The following is a 20,589-nucleotide window of genomic DNA, read 5'->3' as shown; positions in this document are numbered from 1 at the left end:
TAAGGTAGTAATATAACCTGTTGGCTGTTGGGTAGTAATCTATCCTGTTGGCTGTTGGGTAGTAATCTATCCTGTTGGCTGTTAGGTAGTAATCTAACCTGTTGGCTGTTGGGTAGTAATCTATCCTGTTGGCTGTAGGGTAGTAATCTATCCTGTTGGCTGTAAAGTAGTAATCTAACCTGTTGGCTGTAAAGTAGTAATCTATCCTGTTGGCTGTTAGGTAGTAATCTATCCTGTTGGCTGTAAGGTAGTAATCTATCCTGTTGGCTGTAAGGTAGTAATCTAACCTGTTGGCTGTAAGGTAGTAATCTAACCTGTTGGCTGTAAGGTAGTAATCTAACCTGTTGGCTGTAAGGTAGTAATCTAACCTGTTATTAATGCTAACAAGTACACGTAAAATCTCATTGTGAACATTTTATACAGTCTCTGACCTAAATTATTTGCAGGACAGACATCCCATCTCAAAGTTATACAAGTAACAAAAAAATTATACACAGTTTGCTGCACAATATTAGACGGCAACGCTCTTGATCCAGGAGGGGATTCTCTGCTGTTACCAAGAGAAGCTTGTTTTTAGCACATTTTAGACAGTTAACTTAATAGTTAGAAGATATCTAGCAAACATTTAGTGGTGTAACTAGGGCAAAGGGGGATACCTAGTCAGTTTTACAACTGAATGTATTCAACTGAAATGTGTCTTCTGCATTTAACCCAACCCCTCTTAATCAGAGAGGTGCGGGGGGCTGCCTTAATCAACATCCATGTCAACGGCGGCCGGGGAACAGTGGGTTTAACTGCCTTGCTAAGGGGCAGAGCACAGATTTTTTGCCTTGTCAGCTCGGGATTGATCCAGCAACCTTTCGGTTACTGGCCCAATGCTCCTACCCGCCAGGCTACCTGCCACCCCTAGATCACCTGGCACGTGGTGCAAAACATTGAGTGACTCACAAGGCTCCGGTCTCTCGTCGTTGTGTGCTTGTAAACCAAACACCATGTGACTTGGTAAGCTTCATAATGAAAAATGATGTGACAACCAGATGCATTGCATAAATGTCAGTATTTTCTCATTGTTGTTTTTTTCAGACAAAGGAGGTAGTGAAAAGCATGAAGATCAACGGAAACATTACGGGAGTGTCTTTCTCCCACGACGGCAGCAAAGTCTTCACCAATTCTGGTGGGTTTTACCCTGGTCTAAAAAGACACACAGCCACATCCCAATCACATCCTAAAGCCTTTTTTTTAGATGATTTTAGTTAAAGCTGCAATATGTAACTTTTTGGGGCGACCTGACCAAATTCACATAGAAATGTGAGTTATATATCTGTCACTCTCTTTGAAAGCAAGTCTAAGAAGCGGTAGATTTGTTTTTGTGTCTTTTACTTTCGGTTTTGTACACCAACTTCAAACAGCTGAAAATACAATATTTTTTGTTTATGGAAAATATATTTAACAGCGGTTCAGATGATACAATGATTCTCTACACCAGTGGTCACCAACCAGTCAATCTTCAAGGTATTCCTAGTCGGTCACCAAACATTTCTGTATAGAAACAACGATAAAGCCTTGTGTTCCTATTTTATGTGTTTGTTTTGTGCAGTTGGCGGTAGGGGCACTTGATTGAGCAGCCCTAGCACTGGGAAGGCAAAGTGTTCCCGTTTTGAAAAATGTCATGTGTCTGAAGGTAGAACTCCACTTACCCGGCAGGCCCAGAGAGCAAATACAGGCCTACCGCTGGCCAATCAGATAGCTCAGATCACTGTGTTGCACAGTTTCCTCGAGCCATAGACTGTAAAAAGAAGCCTCGAGCTGCACAGCAAAAGTTGTATACTGTGAAATGTCTTAATTTTAAAACCATGACTTGAGAGAGACTCAACGAATACAGCAAAGCGCTGCTGTTTTTATGAGTAAGTTTAAGTTGTTATTCAGCACTGTCGATGCGCATTCTCCCTACTTCCACTCACACTACAACCAGTATAGCAAAGTGTTATTAGTGGCGTGACTCTTTTTTATATCGAGGAATATTTCACTTTAACTGGCCATCGTATTAACAACATGAATTGGTGCATGAGGCAGAAATAATGCAGTGCGACTTGAGTTTCTCCATCAGCTGGAAGACTGTGTCCCCTTTTCTGGTGAGAGGCAGCCTCACCGCTGCTCTCTCCTTCCCCTCAGAGTGATCATCAGATGCAGGCCATCAGTCCAGTAAAATAAATAAAAGCAAATGATTATGCTCACTCAGCTGTGCCTTAAGTAATACAGCAAATGATCTATTACCAGTGTGATCATATACCTACAATTTTGAAATATAATTTCAAACAGATCTGAGAAGAACAATATTGGCAGAGGCAGTTCAAGCATAGCCAATATTCAGTGATAGTGTATTGGGCCTATAGCCTACTACAAACCTCATTGCTACAGAACAATTTTTAATTGGTTAATGTTTCATATCTAGGCTTGTGTTTTTTGTCATGTTAAAAAAAATGTGGCTTGTATTTCCGACTCAAAGTGACCACTGCATTGGCGACCACTGCTTGTTTTGTCACTAGCATTTTAGCAAAAGAGGAAATGGCGGATCTGATTTCTGCATATTGCACCTTTAAAGCTGTACATGGGTACGCTGTATGTACTAAACCTTTTTGATGTTGGCAGAGGAGGGTGAGGTGTACATATGGGCATGAGGAGCAGTAAATGCCTGAACAGGTTCACAGATGATGGCTGTGTGAGTGGGACCTCCATAGTGCATCCAGGAACGGATAGTTCTGGCCGGGCGGTGAGTCAGCCATTTTGTTTTCATAAGGTTGTTGCTGTGTAGCTCATTTATTCATTCATCCATTTCCTGCTGATATGATTCAGCAGCCAATGTCGTTTGTGATCAAACCATTGCAATGTTTGTATTGTCCTGTTTGTCTTACTTCAGATGTCTTTTTTAGATTTTATGCATGATTCTGTCACAAAACCTTCAGGATAATTGGGCTGTTCCACCAATTAGGTGCCTTTTTAAGAAGTGTAACACATTTTAACATTGTCATAAAGATCACATTCAACTTAATAAAAAACATGTTTTCCCACTTTTAAGAGGTTAAATAAAACAATTATAGTAAGTGCCTATTAAGTGCCAAATAAAGTAACAGGGTTGGAGCATAACAGGTTGATGATTTCATCTTTAATCAGCCAACATTTCATGGTGACAGGGGGAATGGAATCTTGTTTTTGTGCAACAGGAGGTTAATAAATGCAATCTTCACAAAAAAAATAAGTTAGAAAATGACTAGCCTGTCTATCTATGGATTACAGGGCTGACGTGTTATGCTCGACTCCACTCAGTTTTCCACCACAAAACCCCAGAAAATGGCCAAAAAGAGTAGAACCAGTTCACCTGCTTTTACTCTACGATTTGACTGTTAGATGTTCTATGTTTTTTGGGGGGGAAATATTAAAAAGGAATAGTTTCATTTTATTAAAACGAGAATTCAGTTCAAGTAACATGGTTGATCTTAAAATGAGGGACAGACGTAAATTAATAACATTAAATAAATCATCTTCAGAAATGACTTTGTCAAAGCAACAAAATAACAAGGGCTGTACAATGATGGTGAAACTTGGAGAAATGTTGGGGTTAAGTGGGTTAAAATCTTCCTAGAGGTGACACATGGTTGACGAAGGGACATGTCATAATGCAGAGATGTTGGCACTTTAGCAAGTCTTTATTTATATAATGTGGTCTATGTTAAAGGACATGTCATTTAATATAACAGGCTTTTAAAATGTAAGATTTGTACACAATTTCTACATAAAATATCAAAAGGCACCCATTTCGTGGAACGACCCAATTAAATTTGTTTTATTTAGAAATACCTAGATACCTGTAAGCACACCAAGTTTTTCATACATTTTCTACCATTTCTATTATCTCAGGTCAGCGGCAGGTGTGGTGAACGTGTACTCAGGAGGTGTGTATGCGGCAGAACAACCCAAGCTCTGAAGGCCATCATGAACCTGGTGACCTGCCACCCTCTCCTCAACCCCACCTCCGAGATCCTGGCCATCGCCTCCAGGGCTGACTGAACGAGGCTGCCCGATTGGTCAGTCTCTCTCACACACACACAAACCAACCTAATGTTGTCTTTGTCATCATTACAGCTATAATGTATATGAAGAGGTTTTATTAAAGCATGACTTGGATATGAATAAAGTTTGAACGATTTTAAATGAAGCAAAACCAGGTCTCTTTTTTACTGTCATCAATGTGTCTACCCTTATCATTTCAGGTTCATACCCCCAGCTTCACAGTGTTCTCGAACTCCCCATGTTCCAGAGGAAAACCATTACAGGGCCCACTGCCTGGACTTCTCCCCCAAACAGCTGTTTCTCCCCAACAACAAGGGCCATGCGCCTCCTTCAGGCGTAGTCTTGTTTTTTCCTGAATATTTTATTTTCGGAAAGCAGAAAATAAAATCAACACTGGGTCATTTTTTGATACAAATAAATAAATCTAAGAAAGATATTTGAATAATATTAATTTGCTAGATTTTTTCTACTACATTTCAGGTTGTTGCAATACAAAAGACTTTGAAGAAGAGCATCACAAACGGGATCAAGACACCAAGCTCCCCTCAATACTACTAGCATTCTCTTCAAGAAGACATTTTACCATGAAAAGGACTGACTGAGGAATTATTTATTCACAGCAAGAGACCATGTCTTCGTTGTCCTGTTTTTTCCGCTTTAATTTGAGCAATTATATTCTGTTTTCAGAATGCACATTGTATATTTCTTCTGTCTGCTTTTAGGTTTTTACAAATGTTTGTGTAATGGATAAAATATAACTTAATTTCCTTGATTCTGGCTATTATATTTGTTCTGTTTCATGAGATATGAGAGAACAATAACATTATAGATTGACTATAATGCTTAACTAGTATAGAAAAGCTGTCAAACCTGCAGGTCACCTCCTTATGTTGACCTGATAATCTGTTTGTTACCAGCCACAACAATGGATTAGAACTATTCACAGTGAATTCCATCTTGACTAAAGCTGCCATTTTGCGAGGAAGGCGCTCCTTTATATCTGATAGTGTAAAATTGACCAGCTTCACACAACTTGGATTAAATGACTTAACGACAGCGCCTAGAGAAAGGTATTCATACCCCGGACTATTCCCCATTTTGTTGTTAACAGCTTAAATTCAAAATTGCTTAAATATGTATTTTTTTCTCACCAATCTACACACACTACCCCCATAATGACAAAGTGAAAACATGTTTTTGAAATATATGCAAATGTATTTAAAATTAATGCAGCAATATCTAATTTACACAAGGTATTCACACCCCTTTGCTATGACCCTCCCACTTGCACCTGAGCTGCACCCAATTTCCTTTGATCATCCTTGAGCCGCTAACAACTTGATTGGAGTCCACCTGTGGACAACTCCATTGTTTGGACATGATTTAGAAATAAAACACACCTGCTCATTTGAGGTCCCACAGTTGATAGTGCATTCAGAGCAGACCTTGCTCCCTTCGGGTTCAACGACTTTGATTTGAAGCCATTCTTGTGATTTTGCTATTCATTGTAAATGTTGAGAACCTATGTAGCTAAGTATCTATGATCATATGCTATCATGTTTTTTGTATGTTGTTTTTATCTGTGAATTGGCCAATGCTAATAGGCCACACCCGCCATGATTAACAGAGACCTGCGTGTGTCCTTTCACACTATATAAACCAGTGACCCGCAGTGTTTGTCATTATACCCCGATGAAGACAGCTTGTCTGTCAAACGTTGGTTATTAACGATATTATATTATTGCATCTGAGCCCTAGGAGAAGTGTGCGGCTTTCTTTTTTTTGGAAGAGCAGAAACTATACCATGAAGTCCAGGAACTGTCCGTAGATCTGGGAGGTGAGAATTGTGACAAGGCATATCTGGGGAATGGTATAAAACAATTTCTAGAGTGTTGAAAGTTTCCAAGAGCACATTGGTCTCTATAAATATGGAACACCCAGACTGCCTAGACTGGACCTCTGACCAAACTGAGGGGGGGAAATCAAGTCAAGGGGTATGAATACTTTCTGAAGGCACACATCGACCCAGTTTATCAGCAGAACAAGACCCAGGCCAGACAGACACATCAGAAAGTGGAAGCTAATATGAACCCTTACTTCATTTATGCTCCCATTGTGGCTCATAGAACAGTTTGCTTGATGGTGCCATTCGCACTGTGAAATTGATGCTTTATTTTTTACTGCACCAAAGGGACCTCCTCCCTGCTGAGCCAAGCTTTGAGAGAAACACACCTACAGACTCCAGATGAATGACAGTCACAGCACCATGTGTTACATACTTTAGATCCTCCTTTAAGACGTCAGTCAGGATAGGTAGCATTCCAACACCTACATTTCTCCTCATAAGGCGTTTGGATCTGCATTCAGCCAAATCATTTCTCTCTCCTCGTGTTTCAGTGCATCTTTATCACATTTATTGTTTTGGTCTGTCCTGAGGTACTCCTGTAATATAATAGGCTGGAGAAATGTCTTTATGATGAATGAACCTTAACACCAAACAAACAAAGAGTTGTCCCCTGTAGTCCCCTAATGCAGAAACCAACAGCAACTATAATTGGTGGGAAGTGCATATATGGGCCCTCATCAGCATTTTACTTAGTTTTTGTTCTCATGAGGGTGTCTTGAGAGTCAAAAATAAATATATTTGCCCTGCAGATCAGACATGGAAAAATAGCTGCAGTTGTGAAATGAATGGTAATTTGTGTTTAGGTTTAGGATCAACACAGATTCTATCTATTCTCTGGTCTGTCTGACTAATTTACAGATTTGCGATTTCAGCAGCAGGTTACAGCTGTGTAGTTGGTGAACCTCTCAAAATAACCAAACTCCTTAATCTATCTCTATGAATATAATATATGTGCTAGTAACAAAATGATCTACACTAATTAGCAATATCTACTTACACAGTATGTCTCTTTCACACGCATGTTAAAGGAGAAATACAGTGCCTTCAAAAAGTATTCACACCCCTTGACTTTTTCCACATTTTGTTGTACAAAGTGGCACAAAAAATTCTACTTTTTTTTTAATTAATGGAAAATAAAATACAAATATTTTGATTAGTTAAGTATTCAACCCCTGAGTCAATGCATGTTAGAATCAACTTTGGCAGCGATTACAGCTGTCTTTCTGGGTAAGTCTCTAAGAGCTTTACAAACCAGGATTGTACAATATTTACCCATTATTCTTTAAAATATTCTTCAAGCTGGTTGTTGATTATTGCTAGATAGCCATTTTCAAGTCTTGCCATAGAAGATGTTCCTAATGTTTGGAATACTCCGTGTATATTTGGCCTTGCGTTTCAGGTTATTGTCCTCCTGAAAGGTGGATTTGTCTCCCCAGTGTCTGTAGGAAAGCAGACTGAAACAGGTTTTTTTAGGATTTTGCCTGTTCTTAGCTCTATTCCTTTATTTTTATCCTAAAAATCTCCCTTGTCCCTGCCGATGACAAGCATACCCAAAACATAATGCCGCCACCACCCTGCTTGACTGAGAGACCTTACAGATAAATTGTATGTGTGGGGTATAGAGATGGGGGTAGTCATTAAAAAAATCATGTTAAACACCATTATTGCACACAGTTAGTCCATGCAACTTATCTGACTTGTTAACAAATTTTTACTCCTGAAGTAATTTAGGCTTACCAAAACAAAGGGTTGAATACTTATTGACTCATGGCATTTCACCTTTCCATTTTTATTAATTTGTCAACATTTCTAAAAACATAATTCCACTTTGACATGATGGGGTATTGTGTGTAGATCAGTGACAAAATCTAAATGTAATAACAAAATGTGGAAAAAAGTCAAGGGGTGTGAATACTTTGAGGGCACTGCTAGTTGTTTCACCAACTCACCCCACCACTGTCAAGCTGCTGTCAACTCCCCTTCACAACACACCCCATGCACAATCACACATATACCTGACTGGCTGGAAGTACCAGTGGTGACAGCAGCTTTGTAGGACAGTCACAGACTCATTCATTCTTTCAACTCCATTGCAGAAGAAAGCACCCAGAAGAAAAAATAGATACAAGGTAAGTTTGTGTTCAACAATTTTGTAAGAGGATCCAGAGTAGCCTATAGCAATTTAAAAATGCTGCAGGACCAGAAATATCAATTGACAAGAGTGAAGAGCATTCTGAAAAACCAGACACAGAATTGTGCATAATCATCGCATTTTCCACAGTTTTTTCGTTTACCATTGTTCATTTTGGGAGTCAAAATTCCTTGCTGTGGTACGTGACTTAAATGGATTCATGGTGTCCATTTCCCTCTTTACACCCAATGTTTCTAGCAACGTACCGCAAATGAGAATTGATTCACATTTAAATGGAGTATTTGCCTGTTTTGGCTTCCAGAGCCAATTTGCATTTAAACAGAACATGTAAGGTCCTTGGACTATAAGGAGTAACGTTAGGCTCCTTTAGTCCATCATTGGGCTAAGGTAAGACCATAATAGCAATCAGTTAATGATCATAGGCAACAAGTATTGTAAGATTCCAAAATTATTTCGTTAACACAAATGTGCCTCTGGGTTAATCTCAATAGTCTAAAGTGGTTTCCTTTCAATATCTCCTTTCCTGCATCTGCACTGATCTGGAAGACCTGGATTGATGGGGATCAGTGAAGATGGAGAGGTAGCCACTTTAGACTATTGAGAATAGCCTATAGCAATTTAAAAAAAAAAAAATTTGTATGTGAAATATGCCTGCTGTACAGTTACAGTACTGTAAATACTCTTTATGAGAGCAACGATTCTTATGTTTTCATTCCAACCAATCTTTTGACTGTTGATGTGGGTCAGATAAGTTTCAAAATTAAACACTCACAACTTAAGTGACATTATCATCTAAACATAACAGTGAAAATCCCAGTTAGGCAGATACCATTCTTCCTTGATTGACAATGGTTTAGTCACTGAGAAGTTTCCAGGTAAGCCTTAGTACAGGACAACCGTTGACTGTATTTTATTTTCCATTCTTACACAGCCATTTACATAGTATTGGTTACATATGAACCTCACTGGAACTTGCTGGTGAACAGGTTTGACAAGCTAGTGCAAATCATGTAAAATATCAAATCTAGTAGCACAATGCATGTGTCATGTCATTTTGGATGGTAACATCCATGCAACTAGATACAGTAAATTAAACCTGGGCTTTGGACAGCCATTTGGCCAAGCTGAGAGAGGCCGCATGAATGGGACACAAGAATCGGCCTGTTGACAGCCTGCAGTTGTCAGTAGTAAATAAGAGTAGATACGACATTGGAAATTGTTTACCTGACTGGCAGGGAAGCTTGAAAGTATGTCCCCATGTTTGAGGTTGTGTAACTTATTTGTTGGATTTACGCATAACTTTCCAAATAAATACATTTTTAAAGGTCTTAGGGTTGGAAGAGAGTAATTTACTGCATCGCAAAGAGGCCATTGTTGTTTTTATTGAGGGAGATGGAGCATTGGAGTTCACATGCATTGACAGCATGTATGTTATGACATCCACTCATGTCTGAGACAATCTAAGCCACGCACGCAACAAAACTGACTATAATCTACAGAGCATACAGAAATACACCTGTTATTTTCCATTGGCTCAGATGTGAAGCCCTGTGGCATCAGTGTCCTGATCATTTCTCAGGTCACCGAGAGAGGAAAATCACAAGCATGCCACACAGGTAGATTAATGGGTGGACAAGGGAGTCTTCTTTTGGGACAAACTACAACATAAGTAATGAGGAACCTGATAGATTGCATGTTAAATTGTTTTGGGAAGCATCAGAAGTATGGAGTCCCCTGCCTCTAAGTGGAGAATGATATTATGGCAATGTTGGAAATTCAATGGCAGTCTGTCTGTCAGAAAATGTACCTGTGTTGAGAGACCTGTGTTCAAATGATAATGGAAGTACTGGAATCAGAGACTATTCTATTCTTAAAACGTGGTGGGATAAAAGCCATGAGCTCACACATCAGTTGAAATTGCATGTCTGACGTTTGTCTGTCTGTCAGTTTCAAGTAGCATGGCAGAATAATTATTTCGACCTCTTGTGCATTTATGTGCTCCCATTAGGCCTATGTGGGTAATGCAGTCTATTGTTGTGCTTTCAGGAGGGAGTATGAGAGCACACAAGGTGCACTGTAGGAATTCTGTTGAGAAATCACACACAGGATGGGAGTGAGTGTTCGAAAATGTCATGGAATGCTGCAGGACCAGAAATATCAATTGACAAGAGTGAAGAGCATTCTGAAAAACCAGACACAGAATTGTGCATAATCATCGCATTTTCCACAGTTTATTCGTTTACCATTGTTCACTTTGGGAGTCAAAATTCCTTGCTGTGGTACGTGACTTGCATGGATTCATGGTGTCCATTTCCCCCTTTACACCCAATGTTTCTAGCAACGTACCGCAACTGAGAATCGATTCACGTTTAAATGGAGTATTTGCCTGTTTTGGCTTCCAGAGCCAATTTGCATTTAAACAGAACATGTAAGGTCCTTGGACTATAAGGAGTAACGATTAATTATATCGCAAGCACCGCTCAAGAGAACCTGAAGTATAGTGTCCAGGGTGGCATTAGCAGTGAGCCACTATGAATCTAGCAATGAGCCAGCATTTTGAAACGGGCTGTGCGTAGTGCATGCATGGGGAGGATAGTTACCATGGCAACAACTGGACCAGAATGCATGAATGAGCAAAGGCCGCCATAGAAGGGCATGGCCTTCAGGTCAATGTAGTGCTGCTTGACAAGGTCCTCAGACGCCTGCAATCACACAAAGAAACTCAGTTCAATATTAAGCAGTTAAATGCCATTGAACCCTACTAGAAGCGCCTCTGAACAGATTCAGTTATTCACATACCTGGATCATCTTCATGGCCACAAGCCCCTCTGCTCAAAGCCCTTAATGATATCTCCCACAAGCCCCCTCTGGACACCAGGCTTGATGGCAATGAAGGTACGTTCGGTGTTAGACATGGTGCTGCAACACAGGAGGATAGATTTTGAGTGACTGAAATGGCAGTGGGCCATCAGTGAAATGCACATTAATGGAAAAACAGCCTAATTTGTGGTCTTGGCAATCCAAATCCCCCGTAAACTGAAATTGTTGAATTAGCTGGAGTAAGCCAGGCCACTCTGCACAACCTTTGACCAATGTACTGCCAGTTGACAGCTCTTCAATGTCACCTAGACTGCTATGGAGTGAACAGATGTACTGTGGCTAGTGGGAAAGTGGGCAAGGACAGCACAATTCTATTCTTATCACCCATCCTGCGGAAAGTATTCCCACATGCCCATTCCATGCCTATGGGGTATTTAGTATGAACAATTTGCTTTCATTGCCAATTTTATTTAAAAAAAATATATATTTCACCTTTATTTAACCAGGTAAGCCAGTTGAGAACAGGTTCTCATTTACAACTGCGACCTGGCCAAGATAAAGCAAAGCAGTGCAATAAAAAAAACAGAGTTACATATGGGGTAAAAAACGTAAAGTCAGAAATACAACAGAAAATATATATACAGTGTGTGCAAATGTAGCAAGTTATGGAGGTAAGGCAATAAATAGGCTATAGTGCAGAATAATTACAATAGTATTAACACTGGAATGCTAGATGTGCAAGAGATTATGTGCAAATAGAGATACTGGGGTGCAAATGAGCAAAATAAATAACAATATAGGGATGAGGTAGTTGGGTGGGCTAATTTCAGATGGGCTGTGTACAGGTGCAGTGATCGGTAAGGTGCTCTGACAACTGATGCTTAAAGTTATTGAGGGAGATAAGAGTCTCCAGCTTCAGAGATTTTTGCAATTCGTTCCAGTCATTGGCAGCAGAGAACTGGAAGGAATGGCGGCCAAAGGAGGTGTTGGCTTTGGGAATGACCAGTGAGATATACCTGCTGGAGCGCATACTACGGGTGGGTGCTGCTATGGTGACCAATGAACTAAAATAAGGCGGGGATTTGCCTGATGTTTCATACACGGGCAAACGAGACATTTTTTACTGGTACTGTTGCTTAGTTACTGTTGTGCAAAGTGAACTCAGGCTTTAGTATAGTTATGTTTAGATCTATAGAAAGTACAGTTCACTACACTGAACTGCAGCCAGATGCTGCAGCAGTGTTAAACTGTCTGGTTCAAACGTCATTTCATTGAGCTTTTTAAAATAATAATATTCAAAACCTACACCGACTTAACAGCATTCAAACTATAAACGAGTCATCTAATCAAATCACAACCACACCCTGCGCCGGACCCAGTCGAATTGTGCACATATTTGCAAGCTTGGCAATACATTAGTTAGCATTTTTACATCGCGATGGGCTGATTGTTAAATTCTCCCACCGTTTGAATGACAGCAAACCACGAAAAGTAACTAGTTAACTGGCTACGTCCCGATTAAATACAGATCCGAGTGTTACACCGGCATTAATATACTTTTCAAAGCGAGCTAAGGACGTTAGCGCCATGAACTTGAGTACATCCCATTGTTTAAAGCAAGCGGCCATATTTGGTACAGATCAGATGCCACATGGCCCGGCTTTCCACGGTCTTTAATCGAAATAAATTCCAAGTAGATTAAAGTAGAATTGTCAAGTACTTGCCACCTACAAGTGAGCTTATAGTAACACGAGAGGGACAAATAATTGGCTTATGGTAACCCGCAAGGCTTAACTAGTTAGCCATGTGAATTAGCAGTTGTCACCCCGTAAGCCAGTCACGTCCGGTGAAACTGAAATGCACAGCACCGGAGTTACCGCGTTACATTCAACTAATTAACTATCGTTAAGCATGCTATAACTACTCCAAGTCATTGGTTTACTATTAGGATGAGACTTAACTTTAAAAGAGTCACTCAATGTATATCAATTAACTAGCTAACGTTAGTTAGGTATAAACGGGCAAAACACCACGCCGTTACGTGGCATGTTAGCTAGTCACTGCGAAAGGCAAAACACAACCGACACGGATCCACCAACTTCCTAAAAACATGAAATGAATAGAACCGCAACGTGAGATGCGTAAAACACAATGCTATGACATAATGCAAAATGAAGGGAGTTGTAACACCACCATTCAAGCAGCATACCTTTAAAGTTACGATGTTGAGACTGACAGAAGACCCTGGACACAACCGTTCAAGACAGAGACAAAATCAGTAAGGCTGAGATGATGATGAGAGCTAGTTTATAAAGGCTGCCCAGTGAATGGGTGGGGCTTGGATGAGGTCAAAAATTGATTGACATGTTGCCTGCTTTTAATCACCCATGTTCTTTTGTGCATTCTAGCGCCACACAACAGTTAATGGTGATATCGACATAATGCTGTCAAATATTCGAGTCTAGACATTGGGAAGTGCTAATTATATAGCATAGCAACACCAAAGGTTGATATCAGCAGACTAATTATTATTATTATTAACCAAAATGGTATCTGTTGCAAAGGGTGGGTGTGTTTTTTAAGTGGGTGTACATGTTTGTTTGCTTGTTTTTTATCAAAGAAACAGGCGTAGGTGTAAATATATATCAGAGCCTTACATTTTACAAACACACTTTGAAACAATTTTCCTTTACATATTTTGGATGAAGTCTGCTTGTGGTGGCCGATTTTTATTTTTTATGAGGCAGAATTGATTTGACTGTAATGGTGTGTAACGCTCAGTGGTCTAGTCTGGTATCTGTTGTTTTCATTGTTGATTTTGCCGCTACCTGCTGACTGTTGCAGTTACCGCACAATTACGTCTGCGATGTATATCTATTACGTCATACGTGATCACGTTCGAAACAGATCAGATAACATTTGACTCTTCATTCAGTCATCAAGTATCAAGTTGGTGTCGTTGGTGGTTGAAAATGTATTATCCCGCATTTTATTGCAATGTAATTGTATCATAATTTTTTAAAAGCATTAATATGTGATACAACTGGAGATAATATGGAGAAGAAAGAAGTGGAGGTAGGCTTTGTTTTTCAGATTTTTTTAAATAGAGATGTATATTTTTTATATTAAACATTTTGAAAGGCAAGATAAGTCTTGCCATCTGCCAAATTCAGAAATAGTGAGTAATTGGGTAAAGGTGATCGCCAAGGTGATATATAGTGATAAATAATGTAGGCTAATTAATGAGAGTTGAGAAAGGTGATATGTAAAATCTCAGAGAGAGATGCAGGAGGCTGATCCAGAGTCAGCCGGACCATCTCAGTCAGAGGAGACTGAAGCAGAGAGAGAGATGCAGGAGGCTGATCCAGAGTCAGCCGGCCCATCTCAGTCACAGGAGACTGAAGCAGAGAGAGAGATGCAGGAGGCTGATCCAGAGTCAGCCGGACCATCTCAGTCACAGGAGAATGAAGCAGAGAGAGAGATGCAGGAGGCTGATCCAGAGTCAGCCGGACCATCTCAGTCAGAGGAGACTGAAGCAGAGAGAGAGATGCAGGAGGCTGATCCAGAGTCAGCCGGGCCCATCTCAGTCACAGGAGACTGAAGCAGAGAGTGAGATGCAGGAGGCTGATCAGGACTTAGCCGGCCCATCTAACACATGGGAGCCACAGCAGACTTTTCATTACAACCTGTCCTTGGCCCGGGAGAAGCTCCTCCTCAGAACTCGAATTCTCAGGGGAGGAGATGAATGAGAAGTAGGTAGCTCTTTGTCTTCCCCATACTTACCTCCTATTCTCTATACTGTGTGTTCTGCAACTGACCAAAGAACCAATCAGAGGGTGTGTTTGTGGTGTACATGTATATAGGCTAGTCCCGTAGAGGTCAAGGGTTAGATAGTTTTAATAATTAACAGTACTCATCTATTTATCCCTTTTGCAGGCAATGGATTCTTTCGACTGAGAATATGCATGAAAGGGTGAGTTAGAGTTAGCGCTGGAATTTTCTAACATCAGGGAGACGGTAAAATAGACTATGGGTGCATCCCAAATGGTGCCATTTTCCAAATATATGCCCTACCTTTGATCAGAACTCTATGGGCCCTGGTCAAAGCAGGGCACTATATAGGGAATAGGGTGCCATTTGGGATGCAGTCTAGATCAGGGATGGGCAACTGGTGGCCGTGGATCCCCTTTTGTAAGCCCCGGATCAATAAAAAAAAAGAATGGAACTCAGTCAGGGTCTCAACTTATTGTTGAGAGTTAGAATAGTAGAATACACAAGGTGCCGTTTTCAATTTTGGTTTTGCATCAGCAGTTTTTCTCTTGCTATGTCAGTCACTGACAGTCACTCAATTAGCCCATGTCAGCTAAAACATTTTTTGGGGGGTAAGTTAGTCTAGCGGCCAGCTATCTAAATTTGTAGTAATCATGGTCGAATGGGGAGGGGGCAATGGGGAGGGGGCATTGATTTTGTTAGTCACGCTCACTCAGATATCAAATGAGTAGAATTACATGAAAGTAGTTCTACAATTTCAAAATGTTCTCTCTGCCCCAGGTTAAAATGTGTAGAATTGCAGCAAACTTGCTTTAAAACGGCAACATTTTCTCTATGCCACATGGCAAAATGTGCAGAATTGCAGGAAATTAACCCCTAAAACTTCAATTTTGTCTCTCCACTGTCAAGAGGGGATCCGCTAAAATCATTTGCTGGCAGAGTGGGGGCAGGCCCCAACAAAATGTTGCTTGGGGCCCCCAAAACGCAAGGGCCGACTCAGACTACATGTGTGGGTATGGATGTGGAATGAAGACCCGCGAGCCACTGCGGCCCCTCATGATGAGTTCAGATTTTTCGGGCCCCCCACGCCCATAAAGGGTTGCCGATCCCTGGCATAGATATTCTATTACAATACTACAGTAAATGTACCAGGAGCTGGCGAGTCAGCACTTTGAGTCTAGACAATGGGAACCTGGTGAGCAGGCTTTATATCTCAACAACAAGGTCGGAGGAAGTTGAATAGAATAACTTTATTTAATAAGTTGTGGCATTCAGGTTAGATAATAAAGACATCACAATGTAGACAGACGGTGGATTTAATTGAATGTTCAATTTTAGAACAATCTTTCCCGGCTATTCTTTTACATTACAGTCCACCATAGTTGAGGCTCATGCTAAGTGCAAGAACATCGTGTCATGGGTGAAGGAGGACTCTTCAACAGTGGTGGTCCCTGCCCTTGATCTCATCATGTACAGGCATTTGCCCTGGACACCATCATCATCATCATCAACTTCCTCCTCCTGGTCTTCAGTCGTAATCAATGAAGCAGATTTGGAAGCGGCCTCCATATGCCGCAGCGTCAGATTCAACCTTGGGCCAAGTCATGGGCCAAGCGAGGTCACCAGCCCTAGAACTGGTGCCAGGACACGGAACCCAACTCCCTTCCCCTCCCCCTTTCGTATGTGTACCCCCCTGTAGCTTATTCCTCCCCATAATGGTTGGAACAGTTAATTCCTTAACTTCATACATGTGTATAAATAATGACTTCTCTAAAATGATTTATTTCCACTGAATACAGATGTAGGAACTTACGTTTGCTACAGCAGGAAAATAATCCTGCAGCATTAGGAAATGTGAATTAATATCTGGATTATAATTAATGGACATTTTTGAAGGGGTTGATACATTATTCGTAAGGGAAAAAAATCTAGTCTGAAATGTCAAAGTGGACTTCAGAAGCCTTTTAAAACCTCAAATACACTATACGTTTTTACATTTCCTACATTGCAGGAAAGTTCTCCTGCAACAGGGTGATCAAATTAAGATCCTGCATCTGTATGACTTTAGTTGATTCTTTTAAATAATGTTTTAAAGCAGTGTTTGTGTCCAGAAAGGTTTGTTATTGTCGTTGTTACCATATCTTTGTTGTGGGGTGCTCTTCAGGTCAGAGGAGTCTTTGGGAAATGAGGAAGAAGATGACAACCCAAGAAGATATTCCTCAGCATCTGAGAACGGAGATAGAGAGGATTGGGACAGACCCCGCTCAGACCCCCTGAGGTCTGTGTTCGGACTGTCTCACAACTTTATCTTCAGTCAGGTTCACAGAGACGCCCGCAGGTACCTGAGTGAGGTCATACTGCCATCCATCCAGAGGAGACCAAAGAAGATGAGGCCTATTATTCTGTCTGCGGACACCAGGCTGATCATGGCCATTGTGGAGATCATCTTCAAGCAGATCAACGCCAGACTAGCCCAGCTCATGCTGATAGGAGGTGCCAGTCAGGGAGCCGAAGCTCCTTCCACCAGCATCAGCTCACCGAGCAGTCAGTTTGCTGAGCAGATGCTGCGGACAATCACAACCACAATGAATGGCCATACTATGGGACAGATGGCGCTCACTTGGCTGTCTGTAAAGTCCGCTAAGGAGATTGAGAGAGAGCTAGGACGACTGGCAGGTCAGGTCATTGTTGCAACCATCAGCAGCATCCAAAGGGGAAAGAGCGACGCTCAGACAGGACATGAGGTGCGGGTGTCCTACTTCCTGTCAGCGGTGTCGGCCAAGGTGCAGAGTCTGGTGGTCCAGAGAACGGAGACCAGGATGTCAGTCAGACAGTCAGGAAGCGACCACCTGCTGAACCTGTCTCTGGCAAAGATCAACAGGGCCGTCGAGATGAAAATGGCTGAAATGTACGGTGGATCCCTGTGGGATTAGTCGCTGACAGAACAGAATATCCAGCTAGGTCACAGAATCACTGCCATGTCCAATGATTTGGTGGATTTGGTGGTCGATGATACCCTGGATGCCCTTGGTTATCTAGAGAACGAGGCATTTTCCAGGTCCCAGAGCGCTGGCTCCCGGACAGGGATTGAAGGCCTCGACATTGATGGTGTGGCAAGGGACATGGTCCGGGAAAGCTGCAGCCAAACTCAAGGCATCCATGTCTGAGTTTGAGCTGGAGGGGGGGATCCAGATACTCACAGGGCAGCAGTGGTCCCTCGAACCACTCACCTCTGCCTCGCTCCCACTCCGACCTGAGGATGCTCTGTGTCCGGTCAGCAGTGTCAGTCAGAACTGCCCTGCAAGTGATAAAAACAGAGCTTGACAACAACTCAGACGAGTCCTTTGTTCCATGCCAGATGTCTAGAAACCTTCTAGCACGTCTAGTGTCGAGTGTCGAGAGCATCAGCGATCTGGAAATTGGTGAGATGCTCCAGGGCCCCTCAGCAATCATGGAGCCGGGAGGCTGTGAGAGAACACCCAGACATATCCTCCACTGCCATCTACCACTCCCTGCTCATTGATTGTCCATTCCCACCATCAGAGAGGATTCAGGAAACAATTATTCTAAGCCGTCCACTCACTGCACAGGATGTGACCACACAGGGGGAAAAGCAGCATCCTGCTGACCTTCAGACCGACAACCTAATGGCAGAATACTCTGCCAAGGCCCAAGGGGTAGTGACTCAGGTCATAAGAGATGCTTCTTTGACCATGGACATCCTTTCAGCCCACGTCTCCTCAAGGAACATTGCTGAGGCCTCAACTAGCATTCTTGAGTCCCTTCTAGTGGACTTAAACGAGGCAATTGAGGTGAGGAGGGCAGGTAGGATCAAGTTCTGGGAACAGGTCCAGTTATCCTCCCAGAAACTTTACAGCACAGCTGTGAACGAGCTGAAGAGTTTGTACACTGGTTGCCACCTCACCAATGAGCGGGACCACCAGGATACCCATTTAACTGCTGACAAAATCCAGGACATGGAAGTGTCTACCAACAATGACCTCAAAGACCCAACAGTTGCAGTCAGCCAGGAGTCAGTCAGACACAGCGCCAAGAAGATCCTCAGCAAGGTTCTGAATGTGATCAAGGCCGGAGTAGCTGCCTCAGAGCACTCATCTGTGGGTGAGCAGATGACCGAAGAGTGGCAGGTTGCCATGGAGATGTTTGACTCCATTCTGAACAGGCTAGAAGATGATGAGCCTGATGTGGGTGAAGAGGATCATCTTCATGTGATGTCGGTCCGTGACATCTACCAGGATGTCTCATCTAAAACCTCTCAGGTTTGTATGGCGGTGACTGGCCAGGCGATGGACACGCTGACCGATGATGTGTCAGCCGCGACCTCTGTGCGTGGTAAGTAAAATGACCACTTTTCATTTATTTTATTTTGTAATATGCACTAAATTGATTTTTTTTTTTGATTTTTTTTTTTTCCCCACCTTTATTTAACCAGGTAAACCAGATGAGGACAAGTTCTCATTTACAACTGTGACCATGCCAACTCTCGTGTCATGTAGGATTCACTCATGAGCTTAATAGTTTTATTGCAATTGTGTTCATTGGATTTTCAAGATTGTGTATTATTGTAAAATATACACAACATAACTATTTTATCTCTTCTGCCCCCAGATATTCTTCTGCCCAAATCAAAGAGAAATCTCTTCCAGGCCACAAGTACCCACAGGTCAGGCACTAGCCAGGCCTCCAGTGACGTTCTTGCTGAGCTCCATGCCAACCGCCCTGACACCGCATTGCCTGTGAAGTGCACTTCTACAGCTGTTGCTGATACAGAGACTCGTCACGTCCCTCTGCCAGAGTGAAGAAGAAGAGCCAGGGCCGGAGGTTCAGTTACTGCCCAAAGTTGCCAACGGTCAAGATCAAGGTATGGAGCTCCATGTTTGGGGTTTTTCCCCGTCATTACGGCTAAAATAGAATTCAAAGCAAATGGGGTCAGAGTGAGACATTGTGGGGCGTCTAATGGAAGGATGAATTTACTCGGCAACAGGTGTTCAAGAGCAGAGTGGAACCAGAGAGCCACCCCGCTCAAAAGGAGCTGCCTTCGCAGCGTTTCAGCACCTCTCGAGTTGCGCTGGGTAAGCGACACACAATGATGATCATTTGATTTTGATGCATTGCCAAGATGTGGCCTGTGGTCAGAGTGAATGCAGCTTTACTGAGTTTAATGCTGAGATGTATTAATCCATCCATAATGCTTTCTCTGATCAAGGCCACTGAGTTTGACGCAGCTGTCAGGCAAACATTGTAGCGACTTTCACATTTCCCAAGGTCAAAATCGTAGATTCTGTCATTCTGATGTATTACCATTTGTTTGTGCTGTGGTTGGAGAGAAGGAAAGTACATTTGATATGTTCAATTCTGATCCTGCAATGTTCTCTTATCACAGATGATGATCATGCTGTCCCATTCATTCCCCAACCTGAGGGACGACCTGCCACCAGCACCTGCACAGGAGTCCCGTAAATATCCCCCTGTTGGTCAGGGTGTTCCGGGCCATTTCCAGAGCCATCTCAAACCGTTCAAGGGCTGTGATTTTTGCAAGAAGAATTAGAAAGATTTAGCCATCACCATCTAATAAACATATTAGCAGCATTGATTTGTGTGTCTGCAGTCATATTTAATAGACTCTCTTGACATGGCATTTTAGTCATTTAGCAGACACTCTTATCCAGAACTAGGGGTAAATGCCTTGCTCAAGGGCACATTGGCAGAGGTGTCATTTTTCACTTAGTCAGCTCGTGGATGTGAACCAGCAACCTTTCGGTTACTGGCCACCGCTCTAAACCTTCATATCTGCAAACACTGAAGTGATACGGGGTTGGCCCAACTGAACATTCCACACCAGATTTGTATG

At 42.0% G+C, this 20,589-nt stretch overlaps 3 long non-coding RNA genes across 3 annotated transcripts; 2 read left to right on the top strand and 1 right to left on the bottom strand.

Moving 5' to 3' along the window:
• Nucleotides 1-10,341: 10,341 nt before the first annotated feature.
• LOC123490296 lies at nt 10,342-13,263 on the bottom strand. Its single transcript, XR_006660880.1, has 3 exons — nt 13,156-13,263; nt 10,926-11,045; nt 10,342-10,828 (listed from the first exon to the last, which is right to left on the bottom strand). It is a non-coding gene; the product is annotated as an uncharacterized LOC123490296 (long non-coding RNA).
• Nucleotides 13,264-14,647: 1,384 nt separating this feature from the next.
• On the top strand, nt 14,648-16,379 carry LOC123490295. The gene is made up of 3 exons (XR_006660879.1): nt 14,648-14,698; nt 14,883-14,919; nt 16,090-16,379. It is a non-coding gene; the product is annotated as an uncharacterized LOC123490295 (long non-coding RNA).
• Nucleotides 16,380-19,523: 3,144 nt separating this feature from the next.
• On the top strand, nt 19,524-20,160 carry LOC123490297. Its single transcript, XR_006660881.1, has 3 exons — nt 19,524-19,599; nt 19,723-19,810; nt 20,122-20,160. It is a non-coding gene; the product is annotated as an uncharacterized LOC123490297 (long non-coding RNA).
• Nucleotides 20,161-20,589: the final 429 nt, after the last annotated feature.

Source organism: Coregonus clupeaformis, unplaced genomic scaffold (assembly GCF_020615455.1).
Source record: "Coregonus clupeaformis isolate EN_2021a unplaced genomic scaffold, ASM2061545v1 scaf3644, whole genome shotgun sequence".
NCBI lineage: Eukaryota > Metazoa > Chordata > Actinopteri > Salmoniformes > Salmonidae > Coregonus > Coregonus clupeaformis.
This window is presented reverse-complemented; position numbering and strand designations above follow the sequence as displayed.